Source organism: Protopterus annectens, chromosome 11.part0, assembly GCF_019279795.1.
Source record: "Protopterus annectens isolate FY-2018-M chromosome 11.part0, PAN1.0, whole genome shotgun sequence".
Lineage (NCBI taxonomy): Eukaryota > Metazoa > Chordata > Ceratodontiformes > Protopteridae > Protopterus > Protopterus annectens.
In genome coordinates this window covers 675,424,697-675,443,952 of record NC_056745.1, presented here as the reverse complement: position 1 = coordinate 675,443,952, position 19,256 = coordinate 675,424,697, and the positions used below count along the sequence as shown (strand labels likewise).

Sequence of the window (19,256 nt, the reverse complement as noted above, 5' to 3'; positions counted from 1 at the left end):
CCATTAGGGCCTCTAACTGCCCATTTCATATGTTAAAGTATCAGCAGCATATTATTGGATTGCTTAAACAGAAAATGATGTTGATTCCTAATTGTGCTGAAAATAAGGGTTTACAGGATTTAATGCATTCTGATGAACAAGTTGGAAAACATACTTTACAGTGTTGTTTTGATTCAATAGAGGCATCTTGCAGGGCTGCTGTAACTGGGTCTGTACTTAGAAGGCATGCTTGGTTAAGGAGCAATCCTTGCCAGATCATGTTAAAGCAAAATTACTGAATACTCCCTTAAATCCGGGCCGCCTGTTTGGAAACGAGGCAGAAGTAGTTCTTTAAAAGATGGATGAAAAAGCTAAATCTATGCAAACTGTTAAAGATTTTTTTACAAGTACAACCTCCAAGATTTAGTAGGCATTGGCCTTCTAAGAATTGGTACTTTCCTGCCTCTTCCAGACTTTCTCAATCCAAACCCAGATCCAGCAGAGCCCCCAGGCTTCAGTCCCAGGGTAAGCACAGGACTAAGCAGTGGGGGACCTCCACTTCCAAATCTGGGAGTAATAAAACTCCCCCCTATGGTAAACTGTATCAGTGACGTCTTTTTAAAAGTTCCAAGCACTTCTCAACTGACTGCCACTTTGGGAGGAAAGATTGCACTTCATACAAAGAACTGGGAACTCATTACCCAGGACAAATGGGTTTTAAATAGTGTCCCAAGGAAGCAGATTTCATTTCCACACGTTACCAACTCCAAGCGGTTGGCCAAATCTACCCTCAAATCAGTGGGCAGAGGCCCAAAAGCAAGTACTCTCTTAAACATAGGGGAAATTCAGTTGGTACCAGAAGAGGAAAAAGTAACAAGGTTTCTACTCGAGACTTTTCCTGGTACCCAGAAAAGACAATTCATTGCGTCCTGTCCTGGACATGTCTACTCTAAACACCTTTTTGGTGATTCCAAAATTCAAGATGCTGACATTTCAGTTGCTTCCTATGAAAGGCAAAGATGCCTGGTTGGCAACACTAGATTTAAAGGAAGCATACCTGCACATCCCATTCAGGGAATCTTGCAGAAGATACCTACGCTTCAAAGCAGGCTACACGCACTATCAGTTCTTGGCACTGCCCTTTGGCTTATCTACTGTGCCCAGGGTATTCACAAAGTGCCTAGCTCCAGTCATTGCATTTTGCAGGCAAAGAAATAAGATATACCTGAAGTAGAACCCTCTGCAGATACAATAGGTCTGAGAGGGAGGGTCATCAGGATTTTTGTGGACCTTTGGTATACCAGAAATACAAGGCATTTTGGGTTGTTCATCATGTAAATAATTATAGGTTTCCAGATCAATAAGCCCCTCTAAAACTAAATCATTCAAACCGAGGGAAAGTTTTTTATAAGTAATATGAATTTTATATAACAAAATATATATACATATCTACTTATTATATCTGTTTATTATATATACTTTTGGTTTTAATTTTTTGATTCATTCACTTTTAAGGTTCATGTGTTTTAATGCATTTTGCATGGTGTAATTGAATTTGTTCACTCATTGGTTCATTTGAATTAGATTAGTTTATTTGTTCATCAAAGGAAGAGAGGTTAGGTATCTGATGAAGTTATTGTGACGAAAACGTATGTGGATTAACTTTACAGCGTTATTGTGCTGTTGCTTTCCATATGCAAGACTGCATATGAGGAAACTACAATGGTATCTAAAAAGCCTACGGTGTCAACCTTCTCAGGATCTAGAAGCAATGATTCCTATCATACCTTACCTACACCTAGAGTTCCTTTGGTGGGCAGAGGCCTGCCACCAAAACAAGGGACTACCATTCACACTACTCCCTCCTGCCCAAACCCTAACAGATGCATCGCATCGGACTATCCATGGGGGGGCTCCCCTGTTAGGGAAGTGCATTCAGGCAAATGGAACCCAAATCAAATGCACCTGCATATCAATCAAAAAGAAATGTTAGCTGTACCGAATGCTCTGACAGCCTTCAAGGACCACATTCTTCCAGGACATTTAATGGTAAAGGCGGACAACACCACTGTTATGTGGTACATAAACAAGCAGGGGGGTACACATTCTTACCCCCTCTGCAGACTAGCCATGGCATTGTGGAACACAACCTTCAGCTACCAAGTGCATCTACATGCTCAGTTCCTGCCAGGAAAACTAAATACACTGGCAGAAGGACTAAGCAGAAACCTCATGGACCCACACGAGTGGAAACTGGAACCAAGGATTTTCAACATGTTGACAAGCAAATGGGGGAGCCCAGATAAAGACCTGTTTGCCTCCCCCCAGAACTATCAGTTGGACAAATTTACACAAGGACTCCCAACAGACACACTCAGTTTATGCCTTTCCTCCTCTGCCTCTGCTCTCCAAAGTACTACTAAAGATCAAACAAGACAAACCAAGGACGATTTTGTTTGCACCAGACTGGCCATGCCAACACTGGTGTACCCCCTCTTGTGCAGTCTGTCACTTTAGGCCCCATGACACCTGCCTCAGACTCCTACCCTGCTGTCTCAGCAGGAGAGCCAGATTCTGCACCCTCCGCTTCAAACACTGAACCTAGCAGCCTGGCTAATTACCTAATCTCTCCTTTACCATCCCTCAGTAAACCAGTGATGGATATCGTTTTAGAGGCAAGGAGGCCTAGTACTAGAAAGTCTTATGCTGAAAAATGGAAAAGATTCTCTGCCTGGAACCAATCCTCAAGGGAATGAGCATTACAGTGCCCAGTTTACCTCAGATTTTACAATACTTAACTGAGATGCTTCACAAGGGCCTGTCTTTTTCCTCCATAAAAATTCACGCCTCAGCCATTTCAGCTCATTATAACACAGAACCTCACCTCTTCTCTCATCCACTGCTCAAGCAGTTCCTCAGAGGGGCCAAAAATTTAAGACCACCCAGGAGAGCTCCAACTCCAGCCTGGGACCTTAACTTTGTATTGGATAAACTCACCCTTCCTACTTTCGAGCCAGCTGCTACTGCAGATTTAAAATTCCTTTCTTGGAAAACAGCTTTTCTTTTAGCAATCACTTCAGCAAGAAGGGTCTCTGAATTGCATGCCCTTATGGCAGTGGAGCCTTTCATTTTTCATGTGGACAGGGTGTCCCTTAGGACCAATCCCTCTTTCATGCCCAAGGTGGTATCCAGTGTGGCCCTTAATCAGTCCATTCATTTGCCAACCTTCTTTCCTAATCCACAGAACAAAGGGGAATGGATACTGCACTCCTTATATATGCACAGACAACTTAGATTCTACTGGGACAGGACTAAACCTCAAAGGAAATCTGAACAACTGCTGGTGGCATTTGCTGCAGGGACAGAGGGGAAGGCTATTTCAAAGCAAACCATTTCTAAATGGATAAGCCATTGCATTCATTTCTGCTATAAGCACCATGGAAAACCTATCCCACAGGGGATCAGACCCCACTCAATCAGGGCTGCATCTACCTCTACAGCCTTTCTCAGAGGCGTACCTACCAGGGACATCCTAGAAGCTGCTACCTGGAGTTCTATACATACTTTCACCAAGCATTATCATTTGCCAATTTTCTCTAAATCCAGAGCTGGCTTTGCCACTGCAGTCTTGCAGGGCCTTATAGCTGGTCCTAATGCTATCTAAATTACTCCTCCCATCGTTAGGTTTCAGAATCTACCCAAATGTGATGACTGCAACATTGAAACACAAAGGACATAGTAAAGTTGTGTGCACTTACCATAAATGTAGATGTTCGAGTGTATTCACTGTTGCAGTCCTGGTTACCCTCCTTCCAGCCCCCTGACTTCTTTTGGCTATACCTCTACTCTCCTTTACTATGCTTAAAAGGTTTTTGGTGTATTTGCCTTTTTGTTGGAGATATAACCGTATATATTTATAGATTTAATTGCTTCCCATTAGGGGGGCACCTGACATCTGAGGCAAGAAAATCTGATGTAATGGCATCGGCTGCATGTTTTATACCCCTGGCGAATTGACGTCATGAAGAGACAGCAGCCGACGCAGGACCCAAGAGTTTGTTAATGAGGCCGACTGAGGGCTACTGCAAGCAGATAACCCAAATGTGATGACTGCAACAGTGAATACACTCAAACATCTACATTTATGGTAAGTGTACACAACTGTACTTTCTTCATGTTTCACTGTTGCAGTCATCACATGTGGGTTATCCCTGCCAGGGTAGCCCTCGGCTGGCCTGAATACCAGAGACTTAGAATTTCTGGATCAGTTGCTGTCACTTGAGGACTGACGTCAGGTTATCAATAGTATAAAGTAAGGCAGCCGACACCATTACATCATTCTTTCTTGCCATGGAGCCCGAAGCAGAAGAAGTTTGCACGAGTGCCGGTTAGCCGCTACCGGAGTTTTCATCTACCAAATTGAAGTTGAAGTCTTCTAAAGCTAAGTACCCCATTGGGGATCCTTTTTTCTTGCACTAACCGATGTCAGAAAAAGTTAATAATTGTCTCACATGTGAAAAGCAAATACCAGACCGAGACTTCCACTCTTACTGCGTCACAAATCCAGCTTGACTCCTGCGTCACAAATCCAGCTTGACTCCTGACACCCTACCTCCTGCTCCCAGACAACCAGACAGGTTACTATAGAGTCCCTGACTCTCACAAATATCTTTTTAAAAATCCTACAGCCAACCCTGAGGTCATTTCTCAAGGGCAAAAAGGGATTAAAGCAACCTATGCTAAGAATCCAACCCCCTCAGACAGGGATTCCCAAGCATTGGACAGATGGGGTAAAAAAGGTATACACCTCAGCTACTCCTGCTATCAGGGCACTAAACTGTCAGTTCCATATGTTGAAATTTCAGCAACATACCTTGGAACTCCTTAAACAAAAAATGTCTTCCTTTCCTGCTTGGGCAGAATTTAAAGATGTACTAGACTTAATGTATTCTGCAAGTCAAGTAACTAAACACACTTTGCACTGTGGTTTTGATGCCCTAGAAGCTTCTTGCAGGGCAGCAGTCACTGGTTCTGTCATTAGAAGACATGCTTGGCTTAAGGAACAACCCCTGCCAGACCATGTCAAATCTAAATTTTTGGATGCCCCCTTGCACAAAGACAACTTATTTGACACTAAGGCAGAAGAGGTCTTAAAAAGTTGGAAGAAAAAGCAAAATGTATGCAAACAATTAAGGATTTCTTACAGGTCCAGCCCCCTAGGTTCAGCAGGCATTGTCCCTCCAAGCACTGGTCCTTTTCTGCTCCGAGTAAATTGGCCCATCCTAGGACTTGAAGAAACAGACCCCTTAGACAGCAGCCCCAGGGAATGCAGATATCTAAGCAGTGGACTACCTCTACTTCAAAACCAGGGAGTTCTAAGCCACCCCCTTATGGAAAGAACTCACAATGACTCACCACCTCCACCACCCCCCTCTGCCCACCTTCACATACCCCTGGGAAGAAAACTCTTTCAGTCAAGCACGTGGGTCACCATTACCAAGGACCAATGGGTTCTGAACATCGTCTCAGGGATGCAAATTTTCCTTCCACACCCTTTTAACCCCAAAAGGGTTCCAAGATCTACCACCAAATCAGTGGGCAGAGGCTCAAAAGCAAATCCTTTCCCTGCTCTCTGAGGGCAGTAGAGCATGTTCCTGCAGAACAGATAGGCCAAGGCTTCTACTCCAGACTTTTTCTGGTGCCCAGAAAAGAGGGCATCTGGCGCCCCATCCTCAAGCTACCCATTCTAAACACCTTCCTGGTGATCCCAAAATTCAAAATACTCATCCTCCAGCAGCTGCTACCCATGTTCTCCAAGAACGCTTGACTAGCCCCCCTAGATCTGAAAGAGGCCTACCTCAACATTCCTGTCAGGGAATCATGCAGGAAATATCTCCGCTTCAAGGCTGGATCACAACTCTTTCAGTTCTATGTGCTTCCCTTTGGCTTATCTACTGCTCCCAGAGCTTTCACAAAATGGCTCCAGCCATTGTCTTTTGCAGACAAAGAAATGTCTAGATTTGCCCATACTTAGACGACTGCCTTTTTCAGGCAGAGAGCCAGGAAAAGCTGCTCAAGCACCTGGCCTTTGTAAAGACCCTACTAACCTTCCTAGGGTACACTGTCAATGAAAAAAAATTCAAACAAGTGCCCACCCAAAGGATAATCTTCCTTGGAGCAAGTCTGGACACCGCATCCCAGATGGCATACCTTACACCAGAGAAACAAAGTTTTCTGACAGCCTACTTTTCTCAACTAGCCAGCAGGCCCCAGCTGTCTGCAAAGAAGGTCCTGCAAGCTCTGAGGTTCATGGCATCTTGCATACTGCTTATTCCATACACCAGACTGCATATGAGGAAACTTCAGTGGTACCCAAAGAGCCTTGGGTGTCGACACTGTCAAGACCTAGAAACTGTTCTACCTATTATTCCTTGCCTCAGAAAGGATTTTCTTTGGTGGGCAACAGCATGCTCCCACAACAAGGGACTGTCCTTCTCTCCACCCCCTGCCGCCCAGACCCTCTCCACAGATGCATCAGACTATGCATGGGGTGCACACCTGGACAGCAGATGCATACAGGGACAATGGAGACCACAGCAAATCACTCTGCACATCAGTCTAAAAGAGATGATGGCTGTGCAGCACGCCTTGATAGCTTTCAAACCCCTTCTCTCTTCAGGGGTTCTTCTGATCAAAACAGACAACACCACTGTGATGTGGTACATTAACAAGCAGGGAGAGAGACTCACTCCTACCCTCTAGGCAGCCTGGCCATGACCCTTTTGCTCACAGCCTGTTCCGTGCAGCTACACCTGTTAGCACAATATCTACCAGGGTCTTTCAACTCTCTGGCAGACCAATTAAGTAGAAATCTTCTGGATCCACGAGTGGCAACTCAGTAGAAGTACCTTCACCCTAATAACTCAGAAATGGGGAACCCCAAAGGTCGACCTCTTTGCCTCCCACACCAGCCATCAGCTCAGCAAATTCTGCACCAAGGAACATCACTGCACGGCTTGGAAAGTGGATGCCCTGTCCTTCCTCTGGGTCAATCTATCAGTCTATGCCTTTCCTCCCCTACCTCTCATCCCCAGTGTACTGCTCAAAATTACAGAGGAAAAACCAAGGACCGTTCTTATAACCCCAGACTGGCCTTGACAACACCGGTACCCCTTGCTGCGCAGCCTTATCCCCGCTGCCTCCATTGCATCTTCCTCGGATTCCAAACCTCCTTACCCAGAGGGAAGGGGAAATCATGCATCCCCAATTTCAGACAGTCATTTTGGCGGCTTGACTTATTCCCTAACCCCAAACCAATCTGCCATCCTCAGTAAACAGGTTCTGAATGTTATCCATGAGGGCAGACATCTTAGCATCAGAAAGTGCAGATAAATGGAAAAGGTTCTGCACCTGGATCCAGGCTAAGGGAGCCAATACGACACAGCCCTCCACTCCTCTCATCCTGAATTACTTAGCTGACCTACTGCACAGTGGCCTCTCTTCTATAAAAGTTCATGCCTCTACTGTTTCTGCTCATTTTCCCACCGAGGAGCCCCTTTTCTCACACCCTTTGATCAAACAGTTCCTCAGAGGGGCTAGCATCCTGAGGCCTCCCAGAAGGGCACTAACCAGCTTGGGACCTTAACTTTGTCCTGGAAAAGCCCACCTTCCCCACCTTTCGAGCCCCCCCCTTTCGAACCAGCTTCTTCTGCAGAGTTAAAATTTCTCTACTGGAAGACAGCATTCCTTCTGGCCTATCACTTCAGCCAGAAGAGTCTTTGAGCTGCAAGCACTCATGACTGTGGAACCCTTCATCTTCCATGCAGACATGGTATCCCTCAGAACTAACCCATCCTTCATGCCCAAGGTGGTGTCCAGTGCGGCCCTCAACCAATCCATTAATTTGCCCACCTTCTTTCCTAATCCCCAGAACAAGGGGGAAAGGATTCTTCACTCTCTACATGTGCACAGATAGCTCAGATTCTATCTGGACATGACTAAATCCTTCAGAAAGTCTGATCTATTGTTGGTTAGCTTTGCTACAGGGGCAGATGCCCCCTGATGCTTGCTTGTTTGTTTCCTGGATGTGTGTTTTTTCAGTTTATCTCAGGCTGGTGTTCTTCCTGGGGCATTCAATTCTAAGGATGGTACATGCCGACAGCTGCTGTATACCCGTCGTCGGTGGAGGTCCTATGTGCAACATTGTATGTACCTTACAGTAGCTTTAGACTTTTTTATGCTGGCTGATTGTTCAGGGGAGCCTGAGGCAGACTCCCACCATGTTATGAATACTGCAACATATAGAAAAGGACATTTATGGTTATGGTAAGATTTTGCACAACTGTTACAAAACTATTGTATCTGAATGTCCTTTGTCCTGCAGAAGCAGTTACTGGAGTTAGGCACCTGGTGAATACTCAGAATGCATTAGACAAGCCAAAGGGGCTGAGCATTGACTTTGATAGTGATCTTCACCTGCTTTGAAATGAAGCTGTTTTCTGTAAGCCTTTGCAGTGATGGGTTGAAAAGCATCTTTTAGATTTAGGGTGACCATGAACGTCTGAAGTGTTAACATAGAAGCTTTTCCAGGGTCAGTTGAACTTGGGAACAAGTAGGAACCTGTTTAATGTTGAAAAGTCTAAAATGGGTCTTCGTGTTTCTTTTCTTTGGACTAGAAATCTGGAGTTAATATCCTTTTTCCCTTTCTAGGGGAGAGTCCATTTCTGTGGAGCCTTGTTGCAATAGACCTACTTCAGCAATAGGCTCCTGAACTTGGTTTGCTGGAATAGAGGGAATGGTTGCAGGCTTTGGCCAAGAGATGAATGTCAGTTTGTAACCTGTTTTTGTAATGTCCAACACCCATTTGATCTGGATGAATTTATTACATTCATGGTAAAAGAGAGAGTCCTCTCCCTGGATTTGCAGAAGAGGTAATGAGGGCAGGGGGGGGGGGGCACTTGAGGGTAAGAGGACAGGAGTGGGATTCACAGTCATGGTTCCTCCCTGCTGGATCCGTGGAATGAGAAATATTAGGCCTACAGGTTGTTTCAGTTTGCTATCTTTTTTGTTGCCTTGGTGCTCTATACCTTCGGACTCTTCTCCGTCTTTCTCTGTGCTGAGAGTACACCTTAGTGGGACTAAGACCTAGACTTTGGAACTCTGGCCGACTGCAGGTAGCCTGCTAGCAAGATAACCCAAGTGTAATGACTGCAACAGTGAATACTCGAACATCTACATTTATGGTAGGTACACAACTGTACTTTCTTTGTTACCTTCCACACCGGCTATGTGTACATTCAGAGCCCTAGATGTCCTTCTATTCCTGTGCTGCAGTATTCTAGGTGCGGGATTTCCTGCCCTCAGGCAACTCGTACGTCAGCTTCTATACAAAAGCTTCAGCTTGGCTGCTGTAGTGTGCATGGAACGTCACACGTAGGGCCATAAACCAGGGGCCTTAAATGTGATGTCTGCACACACAATCCTCAGAACTTTTCAGCTGCAGATGACATTCGCATCATACGATCGCCTCTTCACAGACGTTGCATCTTAAAGATAAGTGGCCTGTTGGGTTTAAAATTTTCTTATTGACGATAGTTCTAGCTAATGTTTGGTTGTTGTAGCCTTTAGCTGATGTCAGGAAAAAAAGGGAAAGTGCCAATGCGGGCACCAGATACCCCATAAGGACGCCCATGACAGGTGTGTTTTTTTGCCTAGGACGGGAACACGATCACTCCTTCTGCGCTGTCATTCGTTTGTGCCCAAGACCTTACGCAGCCGAGCAGCATTAAATCTCTATCTTGAGAACCAACGCCTCAAACGGTTAGCCCTTAGGATGGATCCTGCATCGTAGGCCGCACCTGAACCTTCACTGAATAAGGCCAAGGTTCCTAGGCCTTCTTCACCTGTCGCTCCACTTCCCGATGCACTGCCAATCTAGACACGCTCGGAGGATCCGTCAACTGCAGTGACATCCCTCGAGGAAGCCGTTTCTCAGCTGGCGACCCGCACGTCCTCAGAGCTCACTCAGACATCACCCATTGAGGTTGAGGGGGAGCCAAATCAAGTACACTCTGTCTTAAACATGGGGGTTGTTCAGTAGGTACCAGAAGAGGAAAAGAGACAAGGTTTCTATTAGAGACTTTTCCTGGTACCCAGAAAAGGCAATACATGGCGTCCTATCCTGGACCTTTCTATTCTAAACACCTTTCTGGTGATTCCAAAATTCAAAATGCTGACTCTGTACCAGCTGCTTCCTATGCTAGGCAAGGATGCATGGTTGGCAACACTAGACTTAAAAGAAGCATACCTACACATCCCTATCGAGAGTCTTGCAGAAGATACCTATGCTTCAAAGCAGGCTACATGCATTATCAGTTCTCTGCACTGCCCTTTGGCTCATCAACTGCGCCCAGGGTATTCACAAAGTGCCTAGCTCCAGTCATTGCATTTTGCAGGCAAAGTGTCCTGGACGATTGTCTAATTCAGGCAGAAAGCCAGAACATTCTTTTGAATCATCTGGCCTTTGTTCAAAGGGTACTGACTTGTCTGGGGTTCACCATAAACAAAAAGAAATCCCACCTTGGTACCCTGTCAGCAAATTATATTCCTGGGAGCAAGCTTGAATACATCTCCCCAGATGTCTTTCCTCACACCAGAGAAACGGATTCATTTGACAACTTACTTCAAACAAGTGGCCACAAAAACCCAGCTATCTGCAAGGCAAATACTGCAAGCCTTGGAGTTTATGGCCTCTTGCAATCTTCTAATTTCATATGCAGTGTTGCATATGAGGAAACTACAATGGTATCTCAAAAGCCTGTGGTGTCAACATTCACAGGATCTAGAAGCAAGTATTCCTATCAGACCTTGCCTATGCCAACAGACAGAGTATGCATGGGGGGCTCACCTGGCAGGGAAGTGCATTCAGAGCAAATGGAACCCAAGTCAAATGCACCTGCACATAAATCAGAAGGAAATGTTAGCGGTACAGAATGCTCTGACAGCCTTCAAGGACCACATTCTTCCAGGACAACTAATGGTAAAGGCGGACAACACCACTGTCATGTGGTACATAAACAAGCAGGGGGGGGTACACATTCTTACCTCCTCTGCAGAATAGCCATGCCATTGTGGAACACAGCCTTGAGCTACCATGTGAATCTACAAGCTCAATTCCTGCCATGAAAACAAAATACACTGGCAGACGGACTAAGCAGAAACCTCATGAACCCAGACTAGTGGAAACTGGAACCAAGGATTTTCAACATGTTGACGAGCAAATGGGGGAGCCCAGATATAGACCTGTTTGCCTCCCCCCAGAGCCATCAATTGGACAAATTTTGCACAAGGATTCCCCACAAACTAGCTTGGAAAGGGGATGCTCTGCCCTTCAGCTGGAAAAACCTATCAGTTTATGCCTTTCCTCCTCTGTCTCTGCTCTCCAAGGTACTACTAAAGATCAAACAGGACAGGCCAAGGACGATTTTAATTGCACCAGATTGACCTCGCCAACACTGGTAACCCACTCTTGCGCAGTGTCACGCTTGGCTCCATGGCACCTGCCTCAGACTCCTTCCCTTTTGTCTCAGCAGGAGAACCAGATTTTGCACCCTCAGCTGCAAACCCTCAACCTAGCAGTTTGGTTAATTACCTAATCTCTCCTTTACCATGTCAGTAAATCAGTGATGGATATCATTTTAGAGGCAAGGAGGCCTAGTACTAGAAAATATTATGCTGCAAAATGGAAAAAATTGTGTGCCTGGAACCAGTCTCAAGGAATGAACGCAGCAGTGCCCAATTTACCTCAGATTCTACAATACTTGACTGAGATGCTTAATAAGGGCTTGCCTTTTTCCTCCATCAAAATTCATGCGTCAGCAATTTCAGCTTATTATAGCACAGAGCCTCCCCTCCTCTCTCATCCACTGCTCAAGCATTTCCTCAGAGGGGCCAAAAATTTAAGGCCACCCAGGAGAGCTCTAACGCCAGCCTGGGATCTTAACTTTGTCTTGGAGAAACTCACTCTTCCTCCTTTCGAGCCAGCTGCTACTGCAGATTTAAATTTTTTTTCCTGGAAAACAGCTTTCCTTTTAGCAATCACTTCTGCAAGAAGGGTATCTGAAGTACAGGCCCTTATGGCAGTGGAACCTTGCATCATCTTTCATGCGGACAGGGTGTCCCTCAGAACCAATCCCTCCTTCATGCCCAAGGTGGTATCCAGTGTGACTCTTAATCAGTCTATTCATTTGCCTACCTTCTTTCCTAACCCACAGAACAAAGGAGAACGAATACCACACTCTTTAGATGTGCACAGACAGCTTAGATTCCACTTGGACAGGACTAAACCTCGAAGTCTGAACAACTGCTGGTGGCATTTGCTGTAGGGACAGAGGGGAAAGCTATTTCAAAACAAACCATTTCAGAATGGATAGGCCACTGCATTAATTTCTGCTATAAGCACCATGGAAACCCTATCCCACAGGGCACCATTCAACCAGGGCTGCATCTACGTCTACAGCCTTTCTCAGGAGCGTCCTACTAGGGACATCCTAGAAGCTTCACTGTCGAGCATGGAGGGTTCGTGTTTGCAAGCATTTCTGTGCAGCCATCTGTATCCCTTATGGCTGTGGTGGTGGTGAAACCTTCCTTGATTCTGGTCTGTCAGGTGGGGCTCTTGGGCCGGGGTGTGACCCCTGTTTTAAGTTTCTGTCTTGATTCTGGGCCCCCTCCGTCCTCTGGGTTCTGCCTTTCAGGCTATGGAAAGGGCTTTGGCCACTGCTTCTTCTCCTATGGCTTCTGGGTTATTGTCTCCCCTTGAGGTCTCAGGTTTTACAGTTCAGCCACCAACCTTTTACCCCAGACAGCGTGCATCACGGTCACAAGGCTTACCTTCTAAAGGTACATGTTCATCGTGTTTCACTGTTGCAGTCATTCTTGTGTTATCCTGCTGGCAGGCTACCCGCAGTCTGCCTGAATTCCAAAGTCCTGGTCCGGCGTCAGTTGCTTTCGCCTCTTCCCTGACGTCAGTGCGTCAGGGGTATAAAAGATGCAACCGACACCATTTTCTTCAGTCTTTCTTGCCGCGCGGTGCCCAAAGCAAAAGCAGTTCGCAAGTGCCGGTCAGCCGACTCCTGAGATTTTCACAATCTAATTTCAGATCCGAAGTCTTCATTAAAGCGAAGTACCCCGTTGGGGAAACATTTTTCTTGCTCCAGACTGATGTCAGAAAAAGTTAACAATTGTATTTCTTGTGGGAAGCAAATACCTCCATAAGGATTTTCATTCTTACTGTATGCCTTGCCTAGGCCCTGATCACAACGTTGCTAGCTGTCAGTTTTGTGCTAGATTTAACCAACGCACTATTAAGCATCGGTACGATTTTGCCTTTCATTACTTTGGCCGAAGGTTTAATTATATAATGCCGTCGGAACAGCCGAAGACCGGAGTTTATAAAAAGCGTAAGGAAAAGGACAGGCATCCGAGGTCCAAAACAGACGACGTGGCCCCCGCTAGGCCAGTTGCCAGTTCTCAGTGAGGCGCTTTCGCAGCCCCTGACTCCTGCTACCTCAGAGCCACAGGCCACTTCCGACTCCCACGTGGAGCCGTCCAGGCCTCTGGATACTCAAGGTATTGGACCCTCGGAAATTATTCCCTCAGATGGGTCCGGAGCCACTGAGCAGGCATCGGCTTCTGAGGGTGTTTTCAGACCTATGTCAAGCCAACCTCAGCTTCAAAGACAAAGTCTAAAACAGCTCTAATGACAAAGAAACAAGTACAGCATTCTCCTGGACAGACTTCCATGCCTAAGAAACAGATGCTTAAAATGGCCGAAGACCTAATTACTTTGATCAGGGGTTCCCATCCCCCTCCTGATAAGAGGCCTAGGCAAGAGACAGAATATGACTCTTCTGATCAGGTTTCAATTTCCTCTGATTCCTCTTCTGAACAGGGATACTCTATTCCTCCCTATGAGGATTCTGATGCTGAAGAAACTATTCCTTCAGCTTCTCCTCCTGATGACTATTCTTTTAGAGAAACCCTGCATACCATGAGGGAGCATTTGCACTGGGAGAGCCAAGATTACTCAGAATCTAAGAAAAGGCTCAGAGACTTTCTGTTACTAACTCAGCACAGACCTCTTGCTACTCCACCTGCACTAGACATTGTAGATGATGTATTTTCAGAGCCCCGCCCGTCTCCTGACTTTCTACCCCCTGCACCTGCTAAGCCAGACAGATATTACAGGGTTCCAGACTCTCATAAATTTTTATATAAAAACCCTGCTGCTGACCTAGAAACTATATCTCAGGGTCCCAAAGGGGTCAAGGCTTCCACTGGAAAAAACCCTGTCCCCTCTGATAGGGATTCTAGGGCACTGGACAGATGGGGGAAAAAGTTTGCATTTCTGCTACCTTGGCTGTAAGGGCTTTAAATTGTCAGTTTCATATGCTTAAATATCAGCAATATTTAATGTCACTGCTTAAACAGAAAATGTTGACAAATTCTGAAGGCTCAGATAACAAGGAAATGCAGGATTTATTGCATGCAGCTGAATAAGTGGTAAAGCATACTTTGCAATGTGGTTTTGATTCACTGGGGGCCTCTTGCAGGGCTGCTGTTACGGGTTCTGTCATTAGAAGGCATGTTTGGTTAAATTAACAGAATCTACCTGATCATGTTAAAGCAAAATTAGTGGATGCGCCATTACAGCATGATACTTTGGTGTTAAGGCAGAAGAGGTGTTGAAGAAAATGGAGGATAAAGCGAAATCCATGCAGACAGTTAAGGATTTCTTACAGGTACAGCCACCCAGATTTAGCAGGAACTGGCCTACAAAGAATTGGTCCTTTCCAGTGTCAGACAGGCCACAAAGAGGCAGATACAGACACCCCAGAGGCAGATCTCAGCCCCAAGGCTCATACAGGCCTAAACAATGGGGTGCTTCTACCTCCAAAAGCGGAGAAGACAAATCACAACCATACAGGAAACAGTCCCAATGGCTTTCCTCTGTCAGATCCAAGCACTTATCTTTTAGCAGCCCCCTTAGGGGGAAAACTAGCACTTCTTTCACCAAATTGGCACATAATTACCCAGGACAAATGGGTCTTGAACATAGTGTCTCAGGGCTACAGGTTCCACTTTCACACCCTGCCAAGGGCAAAAGATATGCCAGACCTGCCACACAATCAATGGGCAGAGGCACAAAAGCAAGTTTCATCCCTCATGGACATGAGGGCCATTCAACAAGTACCACAACAAGAGCAGGGTCAAGGATTTTACTCGAGACTTTTCTTGTTGCCCAGAAAGGACAAAGCCTGGAGACCAATATTGGACATATCTATACTAAACACATTTCTGGATGTTCCAAAATTCAAAATGTTGACTCTGCAGCAGCTACTGCCCATGCTGGGCAAGAAGGCTTGGCTCGTAACTTTGGACCTAAAAGAGGCTTACCTGCATGTCCCAATCAGACAATCTTGCAGAAGATACCTCAGATTCATAGCTGGTTCAATGCACTACCAATTCTCTGCACTGTCCTTTGGCTTATCTACTGCACCCAGGGTCTTCACAAAATGCCTGGCACCAGTAATTGCATTTTGCAGACAGAGGAATTCAAATATATCCTTACTTGGACTGCCTTATTCAAGCAGAGAACAAAGACATTCTACTAAAGCATCTGGCGTTTGTAAAAAGATTACTGATTTGTTTAGGGTACACAGTAAACGAAAATAAATCAAAACTAGTACCCTCTCGAGATAATATTCCTGGGTGCAAGCTTAAATACAATTTCCCAGATGGTTTATCTCACGCCAGACAAACAGGCAACTGACTTCTTACTTCAAAATGTTGGCAACAAAGACCCAGTTAGCTGCAAGGAAAATCCTGCAGGCTTTGGGCTTCATGGCATTTTGCATTCTGCTAATGCCATATGCCAGACCGCATATGAGGAAACTACAATGGTATCTAAAAAGTGTTTGGACTCAACATTGTCACAGCCTGGAAACATTAGTCACCCTCATTCCCTGCCTGCCATAGGAGTTTCGATGGTGGGCACAGGCCTGTCACCACAACAAGGGATAGCCATTCACTTTACCCACAGCCAGGCAGACACTAACAACGGATGCATCAGATTATGCCTGGGGGGCCCACATGGCAGGAAAATGTATTCAGGGCACATGGCCCGCAAGCCATATGCATCTTCATATCAATCAAAAAGAAATGCTAGCTGTTCAGAATGCCCTGAACAGCTTTCAAGGACCTGCTTCATCCAGGACAGCTACTGATAAAGACGGACAATACTACAGTCATGTGGTACATAAACGGGGAGGCACACATTCCTACCCCCTCTACAGACAAGCCATGACTTTGTGGGACACAGCATTGCCTTATCAAATTCACCTGCAAGCACAATTCCTGCCAGGAAAAATAAATACTCTGGCAGACGAACTCAGCAGAAACCTCATGGATCCCCACGAGTGGAAACTGGATCCACAAGTCTTCAGCATGATAACAAGGAAATGGGGATGCCCAGACATAGATCTATTTGCCTCCCCTCACAACTGCCAATTACAGAGATTCTGCACAAGGATTTATCACAAGCTAGCATGGAAAGTGGATGCCCTATCGTTCAGCTGGAAAAACCTAAACGTTATATGCCTTTCCTCCACTGCCTCTCCTCCCCGAGGTACTCCTTGGTCAGACAAGAGAAGCCAAAAATCATACTGATTGCCCCAGACTGGCCTCACCAGCACTGGTACCCAATCCGAAAGAACTTGTCTTAAGGTCCAGCCTGGACATTGCCTCAAACTTCGCACTTACTGACCCAACAAAACAATCAGATCCTGCACAGCCAACTCAGGACCTTAAATCTGGTAGCATGGCGGATAATGTAGCCATTCAGAACACTCCTCTTTCAAAAGCTGTCATGGATGTTATCTTGGAGGCCAGGAGGCCCAGTACCAGAAAATCTTATGCAGAAAAATGGAAGAGATTCTGTGCTTGGAACCAGGAACAAGGAATTGACACGATTGTACCAAATATTCCTCAGATTTTACAATACGTAACTGAGATGCTGGACAAAGGCCTATCCTTTTCATCAATTAAGATTCATGCCTCTGCCATTTCAGCCCATTACAATACGGAACCACCTATTTTTTCTCATCCTTTAATAAGGCAGTACCTCAGAGGGGCCAAAAACATAAGACCTCCAAGGAGAGCACCAATACCTGCATGGGACCTCAGTTATGTCTTGAAAAAGCTTACACTACCTCCTTTTGAGCCAGCCTCAATGGCTGATATAAAATTCTTATCCTGGAAAACAGCTCTGCTCCTAGCAATAACCTCTGCAAGATGAGTCTCGGAGTTACAGGCACTCATGGCTCTGGAACCTTTTATTTTCCATTCAGACAGGGTTTCTCTGAGGACGAACCCTACATTTATGCCTAAGGTGGTGTCCAATGTGGCCCTTAACCAAACCATTCACTTGCCTACCTTTTATCCAAACCCACAGAACAAGGGTGAGAGATTTCTGCATTCCTTGCACATGCACAGACAGCTTTGCTTCTTCTTGGACAGAACTAAAGCTTTTCAGAAAGACTGAGCAACATTTAGTGGCATATGCTGCAGGATCACAAGGAAAGGCTATCTCAAAGCAGACTATTTCTAAATGGATAGGCCATTGCATTCATTTCTGCTATTCACAGCATGGCAAATCAGTGCATTAGGCTAGATTCTACCAGAGCAGCAGCCACTTCAGCAGCCTTCCTCAGAGGAGTACCAACCAAAGAAATCTTTGGGGCTGCAACTTGGAGTTCAGTGCACACTTTTACAAAGCACTACCACTTACCTCTTTACTCTAAATCCAGAGCAGGCTTTGCCACTGCAGTTCTGCAGGGCCTCATAGCCTCTCCTAATCCTATTTAGCCCAGCCACCCATCCTCAGCTTTGGGATTCAACCCAAGAGTAATAACTGCAACAGTGAAACACTATGAACATAGTACAGTTGTGTACCTACCATAAATTTAGATGGTCGAGTGTATTCACTGTTGCAGTCCAGGTTACCCTCCCTCCATCCCCCTTTCATTTGCTGGGTCCTATCTGTACTTCTCTATTCTATACAACCTGTGTGGTGTATTTGCTTGTAGATGAAGGAAATGTTTACCTTAGTGCATGCATGTTTATTGGCATAATCTATTTAGCCTACCCTTCTGGGGGCACCTGACATCTGGGGCAAGAAAAACTGAAGAAAATGGTGTCTGCTGAACCTTTTATACCCCTGGCGCACTGACGTCAGGAAAGAGGTGACAGTAACCGATGCCGGACCAGGACTTTGGAATTCAGGCCGACTGCGGGTAGCCTGCCAACAGGATCACCCAAGAGTAATGACTGCAACAGTGAATACACTCGAACATCTACATTTATGTTAGGTACACAACTGTACTTTCCTGTTCTGAAGCCTTCTGAAACATTCACACTGAAGACCCCCCCCCCCCCGGAAGAGATCATGCAAGGAAACACCTAAATTCGCCAGAAGAATCAGTCACAGAGGACATGGATTTCGCTGAAGGGGATGGTTCCCCATGATCAACCCAGGAAGACATCTCCTTTGGAGACTTTCTGGAGATCCTGAAGCAGAGGGGTGATTGGAAGTCCAAAGACCCAACCTCGGAGGAATCTGTGTACTTGCAGACCTTTGGGCCTGCCCACCTACCTCCTGTGTGTCCCCTCCCGCTGATGTAATTAAGCTAATTGCTCAGCGGGCTTAGAAGGCTCCTGATTCTGTTCAACCTGTCCCCCAAAGACCTGACAAGATACTGCTCCAGAGGACCAAACCCCCTGGTCTAAAGGCTTGGTAGTAGATGCCATGTTGGCTGCTGCAGCCACTAGAAAAGAACTAGCTGAGGAAAGTTCTACTGTCCACCCCCTGAACTGAGAGTCCAGGGTGATGGACATATTTTGGAAGTGGATCTATGTATCATCGACCTTCTCCATCAGGTCCTTGAACTTCGTGGCACATTTTACTAGACTGAAAAGGGATCTGATCAAGGAGCTGTCAGATACCCTGGCAGGAGCAGTGGCTGAGGGGGTCCAAGAAAAGGTAGTCTCCCAACTAGCTACCCTGGCATCTATCTCAAACTCGCCCATGAGGCTCATTGCACATGCAGCCGAAGGGGCAACCTGGTCACAGCTTCAGGCATTGCAATTCGGAAACCCTTTTGGATGCACTCGTGAGAGTTTGTGGAACCATTCAAGTCTTCCAATGCCCCCTTTGGGTCCTC

The 19,256-nt window shown here is 45.9% G+C and overlaps 1 protein-coding gene across 1 annotated transcript in view; it reads left to right on the top strand.

Moving 5' to 3' along the window:
- The window catches only part of LRP6 (LDL receptor related protein 6), a 2,645,333-nt gene that overhangs the window by 1,285,227 nt on the left and 1,340,850 nt on the right, over positions 1-19,256 (top strand). The gene's annotated exons all lie outside the window — the stretch shown is intronic.